Below are 8716 nucleotides of genomic sequence, written 5' to 3'. Positions count from 1 at the left end.
GAGATGCTGACAGATAGCTCTAGCTCTGTTAGGCACCGATGCATCCAGGTCAAACACAGGCAAGGGTTATGAACAAGTCTCCACACAACTAAGCCGGAGGACTTAGCTTCATATCCAAAGTATTTTGCTTAATAGCAAGTCATTTTATCGCTCTGGGGCCTTGGTTTCTGTATCTATAAAACTAAGAGGTTGGACTAGATAACCACTAAGGTCATTTCTAGTTTGCCTCGAAGCCCTATGAGCCTATGAACATCATCATTATATAGGAATTATTGGTGATTAAAAAAAAAAACCACCTTAGGTGGATCCTGCAGCTCCACCCCTAATTCAAACAGTAAAAATCTCTAGGGGGACAATTTCATCACTTCACCTGTTACCACCTTATAGCATTTGTGACTCATTTATTCAACAAACAAGGCAAGCATCTACTAAGTGCCCACTATGTTCCAGGCACTGCCCCAAGAGCACTAGAGAAACAAACAGAAAAATTAGTCTCTGCTCTAAGGTTCTTACATTCATCTGATAGGGGAAAATAACAAATACACAGATATGTCAATGCAAACTATATACAACATAATTTCTGGATAGGGGGATCAGCAAAGGCTTCATGAGGGTTTAAGAGAGCAGGGATTCTAAAGGGGAGATGTAGAAGAAACCATTCTAGGCATGGAGACAGCCAGGGCAAAGTTATGGCGATGGGGAGACTCAGTAGTGGGTGAACAGAAAGGAAGCCACCTCAAAGGGAATATAGTGGGTGATGAAAAGTAATATATAATCCTGGAAAGAATGTTAGATAAAAAGGGGCTTTAAATACCAAATAGAGGAGTTTGCATTTTATCTTAGATGAAACAGGGAGCCCTAAAATTTCTTGAGCAGGGACTTGACATGCTTATACCTGTACTTTATGAATATCAATTTGGCAAACTGTGTCAAGTCTTTGGCATGACAAAAAAAAAAACCAGGATGCCCTTTGGGAGACTTTCATTTCTTGGTTTTGTTGTACCCACTCACAAAAAAATCTGATAAATACACCTGATGTTCTGATGGTAATTCCCTTTGCAAGTAAAGAGGTTCATAAAAATCTAAGGAGAAAGCTTTATGATATACAAAAAAGAGAAAATAATGATACCCATCAATGAGCAAATTACAGATTCCCTAAACTATATAGATTACCCTCATTCATTTACTGGCATGTCCTATACAGGGTTCTGAGCACACATTGTCTCTCATGGTTCTCCCCATAAGTAGGGGCATCTTCTCTAATTCTGACAGCTCAGCAGATGGTAACCACATACTCCCACTGTGATTTCTTTTGCATTGTTCCCTGTCGTGGTCATAGAATTATAGATCTGAAATCAGAAAATTTGGATCATTGAATCATAGAGCTGAAGCTAGAAGGGACTTCAAGACCATCAAATCCAATCCCCTCCTTTTTTAGATAAGGAAACTGAATCCCAGCAGGTTAAGAGGCTGTGCCCTAGAAGGGATTGTAAAGATCATCTAAGTTAAACCTCACTTTTAAAATTAAATTTTATGGGCAGCTAGGTGGCGTAGTGGATAGAGCACCAGCCCTGGAGTCAGGAGGACCTGAGTTCAAATCCAGTCTCAGACATTTAACAATTACTAGCTGTGTGACCCTGGGCAAATCACTTAACCCCCAATTGCCTCATTAAATAAATAAATAAAAATTTTATTGTTATCTTTTATTTTATATCACCTTCATTTCCTAATGTTTCTCTTTCTCCTTCCAGAGCTTTCTCCTTTTCCCTTTCTCCTTCCAGAACTATCCCTTTAAATCACACAACAAAAAAAGTGTATTTATTAGCTGCAGTGTTCCACACTTATTATTATTCCACACTTTTGCAGGGAAGGAAAGGAGTTACCTTCTTATACCTTTTCCTTTTCTTTTCCTTTCTTTTTTTCTCTTATCTTTTTTTTTGAGGGGGGGGGGGGCAATAAGGGTTAAGTGACTTGTCCAGGGTCACACAGCTAGTAAGCGTCAAGTGTCTGAGGCCAGATTTGAACTCAGGTACTCCTGAATCCAGGGCCAGTGCTTTATCCACTGTACCACCTTATACCTTTTCATTGAAGGGCAGCTAGGTGGGCGCAGTGGATAGAGGCATCGGCCCTGGATTCAGGAGTACCTGAGTTCAAATCCGGCCTCAGACACTTGACTCTTACTAGCTGTGTGACCCTGGGCAAGTCACTTAACCCCAATTGCCTCACCAAAAAAAAAACCCAAAAACCCTTTTCATTGAGACCAAGCAACAAACATTCCCACCATCCGTGTCATCTTTCCATATTAATATATCAGCCTGACACTGGCAACTAGCAGAATAAAAAAGATAGGTTTGCAAATTCACTTTCTCAGTGACCCCAGGCTGCTAAATATATATAGTATAGCAACCCTAGGGAATCTTTGCTGGACCTAGTAATTTGTACTAGAATGGAACCCGATTGTTCAGTATCTGACAGATACTACATTTCAGTGCCAAAAATGTGAAACAGTGAAGTTTTATAAATGTGGTTTCTCAGGATGGAAACCACAGCTGGAAAGATGTCTTTAGCCCTTCTTTCCCAACACTAAAGAGGGAAAATATTCTGTCAATATTATCATCAGGATTACTGTCAATGCAGCTGTGGGACAATTTCCTAGCTTTGCATTCATTTTCTCCTTTTTCTCCTTCTGGTACCCTGCTCAAATCTCTCTACCTACTATCTAGCTTGGGAGAGTTATGCTTAGTGTCCTAATAAATGCACTAAAAACACTACCCTCCAACCAGAGGCCAAGCTAGAGTAGCATCAGTACCTACTGTACTTCACATAGAAAGGGAAAACAACCTCTGCACTAAAGGGAGCTCACATTCTAATGTGGGAATTTTATTGTTGTTGTTGAGGTCATTTCAGTGATGCCATTTGGGATTTTCTTGGCGAAGACACTGGAGTGGCCTGCCATTTCCTTCTCCAGCTCATTTTACATATGAGGAAAACTGAGGCCAACATGGCTAAGTGACTTACCCCAGCTAGGAAGTGTCTGAGGCTGCATTTGTTATTATTCATCCCTTATTTAAGAGATAATTGAGGCCCAGGGGAGTGATGCGACATGCCCCACGTTGCAGATGGTTAGTGGCAGAACTGGAAATAGAACCTGTGTCTGCCAATTTACAATCTCTCCCTTGATTGACCACAGAGTAAAATTTAGAGCTAGACCTTACTCCATTGGTTGTGAATCTAATGTAATGCCTAGTTGAAGCATCCCTTTCCAAAAGCATTTTTAAAAAGAGAGACAGGGGGCAGCTAGGTGGCACAGTGGATAGAGCACCGGCCTGGGAGTCAGGAGGACCTGAGTTCAAATCCGACCTCAGACTCTTAACACTTACTAGCTGTGTGACCCTGGGCAAGTCACTTAACCCCAATTGCCTCACCAACCTCCCCCCCAAAAAAAGAGAGACAGAGATACAGACCTAGAAAAAGAAACAGATGTACAGATACAAGTACCAACAGAGTTAGAGATAGAAACAAAGAGGCAGAGAGAGATAGGGAGAGAAAAAAGAGAAAGAAAAGGAGGCAGGATGGTTATGGTATATGGAGAATAATAGCCCTTGAAGGCAGGAAACTTGGGTTTAATTCCTTCTCTGATACATACAGACACTTCTCACTTTATGAAATTATCATTAAGTAACTCCAACTTTACCCCAAAGAGTTCTGAAAGAAATTCGCATTCCCTTGGCTGAACAAGTTGTGGTATATGAATGGGTTTTTTTTTTTGTTTTGTTTTGGTTTTTTGTTTTTTTTTTAGTGAGGCAATTGGGGTTAAGTGACTTGCCCAGGGGTCACACAGGCTAGTAAGTGTTAAGTGTCTGAGGCCGGATTTGAACTCAGGTATTCCTGACTCCAGGGGCCAGTGCTCTATCCCACTGCGCCACCTAGCTGCCCCTGTGGTATATGAATGTAATGGAATACGATTATGCTGTAAGAAATGATAAGCAGGCAGATTTCAGAAAAACCGGGAAAGACTTACGTGAACTGATGCTGAGTGAAGTGAGCAGAACCAGGAGAACACTGTATACTGTAACAGCAGCATTGTGTGATGATCAACTGTGATAGACTTAGCCTCTTCTCAGCAGTGCAATGATCCAAGACAATTCCAAAGAACTCATGACGGAAAATGTTCTCCACACCCAGAAAAAAGAACTGTGAATTCTGAATGCAGATTGAACCATATTGTTTCTATTTTTGTTTTTTCTTTTTTGAGGTTTTCCCCTTTTGTTCTGATTCTTCTTTCACAACATGACTAATACAGAAATATGTTTAATGTGATTGTACCTATCACATATATATATCATATTGCTTTCTGTCTTGGGGAGGGGGGAGGGAGAGAGGAAGGGAGGAAAATTTGGAACTAAAAATCTTAGGAAAACAAATGTTGAAAACTATCTTTACATGTAACTGGAAAATAATAAAATACTTTTATGATGAAAAAAGGGGGGAAAAAAGAAATTTGCATTCCAACAAACCACCTATGATTGCCTTACTGTACAGCCTAGCTTCTTAAACTGTGGGTCACAACCCCACATGGGGGTCGCATAACGGTATATGGGGGTAAGGAAAATGGCAACAGTTAAAGGTTATGGGGGGCAGCTAGGTGGCACAGTGGGTAAAGCACCGGCCCTGGATTCAGGAGACCTGAGTTCAAATCGGCCTCAGACACTTAACATTTACTAGCTGTGTGACCCTGGGCAAGTCACTTAACCCTCATTGCCCCACCAAAAAAAAAATGTCATGTATACCTATTTTATATACCTGTATACTTGTGGTCGAGTAAAAATTTCTTAGGTCAAAAGTAAGTGTGAGTGGAAAAAGTTTAAGAAGCCCTTCTGTACAGTACTGTGCTCTGCTCCTGCTCCTCAGCTCAGTGCTGCCCTCCCCCCCACCACATGCTCACCTCCCACCCCACCAAAAAAACCCAAAACCAACAACTAAAAAAAACCCTCCACATGAAAGCAGAAGAACTTACTAAGGAGGGAGACTGCCACTGACACCATTGGATGGGAGGTTTCACTTGAACTTCCAGCTCTGAGAAAGGAGACCTTTGCACCCCATTTCTTTATTCTGTGGTCTCAATACTGGTGTGTGTTTCTGGGCCACACCTCCCGTCCTTTCCTGTCTGTCCAGCCAGCATGTCTCTGCCCCCTCCCTCAAATTTTTCTTCTAGGTGAGGCTAGCTCCCACCCCCAGTGTTTCTCCTGCTCTTGCTTCTCTCTTGGCGGCCCCAGATGTCCTTGAACCCTCCCTCCACATGGTAGGTCACTTTCCTGCCTCCTTTCTCCTTCCCCACCTTTCACAAGTCCAAGGGCAAATTAGCATTATTGTTGTTCATCCTATGTTATTTTCTTTTTTTTTTCCTACTGGGCAATGAGGGTTAAGTGACTTGCCCAGGGTCACACAGCTAGTAGGGTATCAAGTGTCTGAGGTCACATTTGAACTCAAGGTCCTCCTGAATCCAAAGCCAATGCTTTATCTACTTTGCCGCCTAGCTGCCCCCCATCCTATGTTCTTGAAGAGGACCAATAATATCATGAAGGTAATTTCTTGACCTGCATGTGAATTGGATTTAAGTGAGGCAGAGCTGTACAAGCAGTGGCAAGACAAAAATCAAGAAGACTGTGGATGGCCCATGCAGTAGATGACCTTGGCTTCTCTAAATTAAGGTCTTTCCCCCAGGTCTCGGTTTGTGTAAAGCAATGCTCATTCAATGACTAAGGGCTAGGTAAGAATTGAGACCAGAGAGGGCCCAATTTACCACCACAAAATATCAATCTGGGAGGAGAACCTCAGAGTTTCAGACTGAAACAGAAAACAATTGCTATTTACACTCATTCTAAGCCATCAAAACCTAAACAACTAACCACCAAGGCTTGGGCTGGAGGCCATTATAAGACATTCAATGAAAGCCAAAGTGATTTGGGTTTAAAGGTTTGGTCAGATAGCTCCTTTTGAAGCACAATGGGGCTTTTTTTTTTTTTTTAGTGAGGCAATTGGGGTTAAGTGACTTGCCCAGGGTCACAACAGCTAGTAAGTGTTAAGTGTCTGAGGCTGGATTTGAACTCAGGTCCTCCTAATCCAGGGGCCGGTGCTCTATCCACTGCACCACCTAGCTGCCCTTCAATGGGCTTTTTAGAAGCCTGGTTTTCAGAGCTATATTTCAAGAAATCATCAATGAAAACTGAACAGGACAAAAGCAAATTGTTCCAGCTTTTTGAGAATAACAATATTTACTTATTTGTTTGTTTAATTTTTTAAAAATCTAGTCCCCAAATTCCCAAAATATATTATTTGTGATGAGGGAAGAACAGGAATGAGGAGGAGGAGGAAGAGGAAGAAGAAAATAGCAGCATTCCTCAACTTATACTCAAATTGACAGGTTGGGTCCCCAGAGGGCAGCTACTCCTATACTCAGAGAATATAGTGAAGACAGTTCATACAAAACCTTCTCCTAAGAGCCTGGTTCACTCTTTCTACAAATACACAAATATCCATGGGGAAAGTAAGCTTAAACTTAGACCATACTCACAGTGAGGCACACATGTTAGAAACATGTGTGACAAAGGTTTGACTCACAACACCTGCTCTGAAAGTCCTTCTCCCTTTGCTGTTTTCTTTCTTCATTCTCAAAGAAGAACGATGACATCTCCACAGTGATGCCTGACCTCACCTAGGACTTTGTTTGCACTTCTCTTATTTACTTAATGCATGATCAAGTCAAGACAATTAAGCGCTTCATAAAGCACTTACTATGTGCCAGGTACTATGCTAAGTGTTGGTAATGCTAATACAAACAGAAAGACAGTCCCTACTCTCAAGAAGCTCACCTTCTGATGGGGAAGACACTACATAAAAAGAGCTGAAAGGTGGGGGAAAGTACCTGTGTGGGAGCATAGTGGTGAAGTCTAGAGAGTTAGAAGCAGAGCCAGGACAGGAATGAAAGATGGCTACCCTGGGCCTCTCCTCAAAATGGAGGTTCTGGTAGGAGCTCATCAATGAGACAAGGGAGTCACAGAGGCAAAAGGAAGCTTCAGGATGAAAAGGCATCTGGTCATGGTAACAAAGTCCTTGAGAGACAGAGAGATAAGGGGCAGCTAGGTGGTGCAGTGGATAGAGCACCAGCCCTGGAGTCAGGAGTACGTGAGTTCAAATTCGGCCTCAGACACTTAACACTTACTAGCTGTGTGACCTTGGGCAAGTCACTTAACCCCAATTGCCTCACTAAAAAAAAAAAAAAGAGAGACAGAGACAGAGATAATCATAGAGACATAGTGAGAAGAACACGGGGACCACAGATACCTCATTACAGTGCCAGCACTTATAAGAGAAATATCAGCAAGAGGTTGAAAAAGTCATGGTAGGGGCAGCTAGGTGGTGCAGTGGATAAGCCGGCCCTGGATTCAGGAGGACCTGAGTTCAAATCCAGCCTCAGACCCTTGACACTAGCTGTGTGACCCTGGGCAAGTCACTTAACCCCAATTGCCTCACACAAAAAAAAGAAAGAAAGAAAGAAAGAAAGAGTTGTGGCATGTGAATGTATGGAATAGTACAATAAGTAGTGCCAAGTATAAAGACTTCAAGCAACATGGGAATGTGTATGTGAAAAGATGCAAAACAAAAGAAAGCAAAACCAAAAAGACAATAGATCCAATAATCACAAGCACTATGACATCCTAAATATAAATGACATTAAAAGGCAACACAGGGGGCAGCTAGGTGTGCAGTGGTTAGGGGCACCAGCCCTGGATTCAGGAGTACCTGAGTTCAGGTTTGGCCTCAGACACTTGACACTTGCTGGTTGTGTGGCCCTGGGCAAAGTCACTTAGCCCTCATTGCCTCCGCAAAAAACAAACAACAACAACAAAAAGGTAACACAATTTGGGTCAAATGCAATGAACAATATTGCTACCTGACCTGTAGTGTCAGTTAAGATCATGCTATTAGGTAATTTTTAACTCTCTTTAGGAAATATACTATATAATGGGGTTTGGGCATTTATTGGAAAGTATCTTATGTTCAAACAAAATGTATCAATAATGAAAACAATAATGAAAGACGTGAGGGAAGCAGTGGCCCCTAGAGCTTTCTGGCTTTGAGATTTGACACTGCTCCTAATAGGGTCACCTCTGTCCTCTTTCTGCTTGGCTAAGTGGAAATAGCAGGTAAGTAAGAGTTAGAGCGGACTTTGTCAAACCATATGTGGTTGAGCTCGCTGTGTTGTGAACTGCCTGAGGTCTTAGATATAGACTGCACCAAAGTAGCAGCTAGAAAGTGATCGCTCTCATAAAGTCATCACTGCATCCTTGACAATATCTTCTCTATTATTTCAAGTGTGCTTGAATCAGAGATCTTGAAAGACAGTTGTTGTGAGATCTTGAAATGAGTTCAATGGATTCTTCCCTTCTTCCTTCTCCTCAATCAACCCGAAAAGATCTGATGGGCTAGGTGAACAGTTTGTAGGAATAGTAGTGAGTAGTTGATTGGCTTATGGTGCAACCTATATGTGTCACCATGTTGTTTCCACCCAAAACCTTGGTGGGGGTGTGTTATTGCTGCCTTAGGTCTGTTATTGTTTTTCATTCTATGCTCTAGGGACACTAGGTACGGGGAGATCCCCTAGGAGGAGAGTTCATGAGATCACAGGATTAAAGCTTGAAGGTACATTTAGTCC

This window comes from Dromiciops gliroides, chromosome 3 (assembly GCF_019393635.1).
Source record: "Dromiciops gliroides isolate mDroGli1 chromosome 3, mDroGli1.pri, whole genome shotgun sequence".
In the NCBI taxonomy this organism is placed as follows: Eukaryota; Metazoa; Chordata; class Mammalia; order Microbiotheria; family Microbiotheriidae; genus Dromiciops; species Dromiciops gliroides.
The sequence above is the reverse complement of the archived record's forward strand: the minus strand, read 5'-3'. Positions refer to the sequence as shown.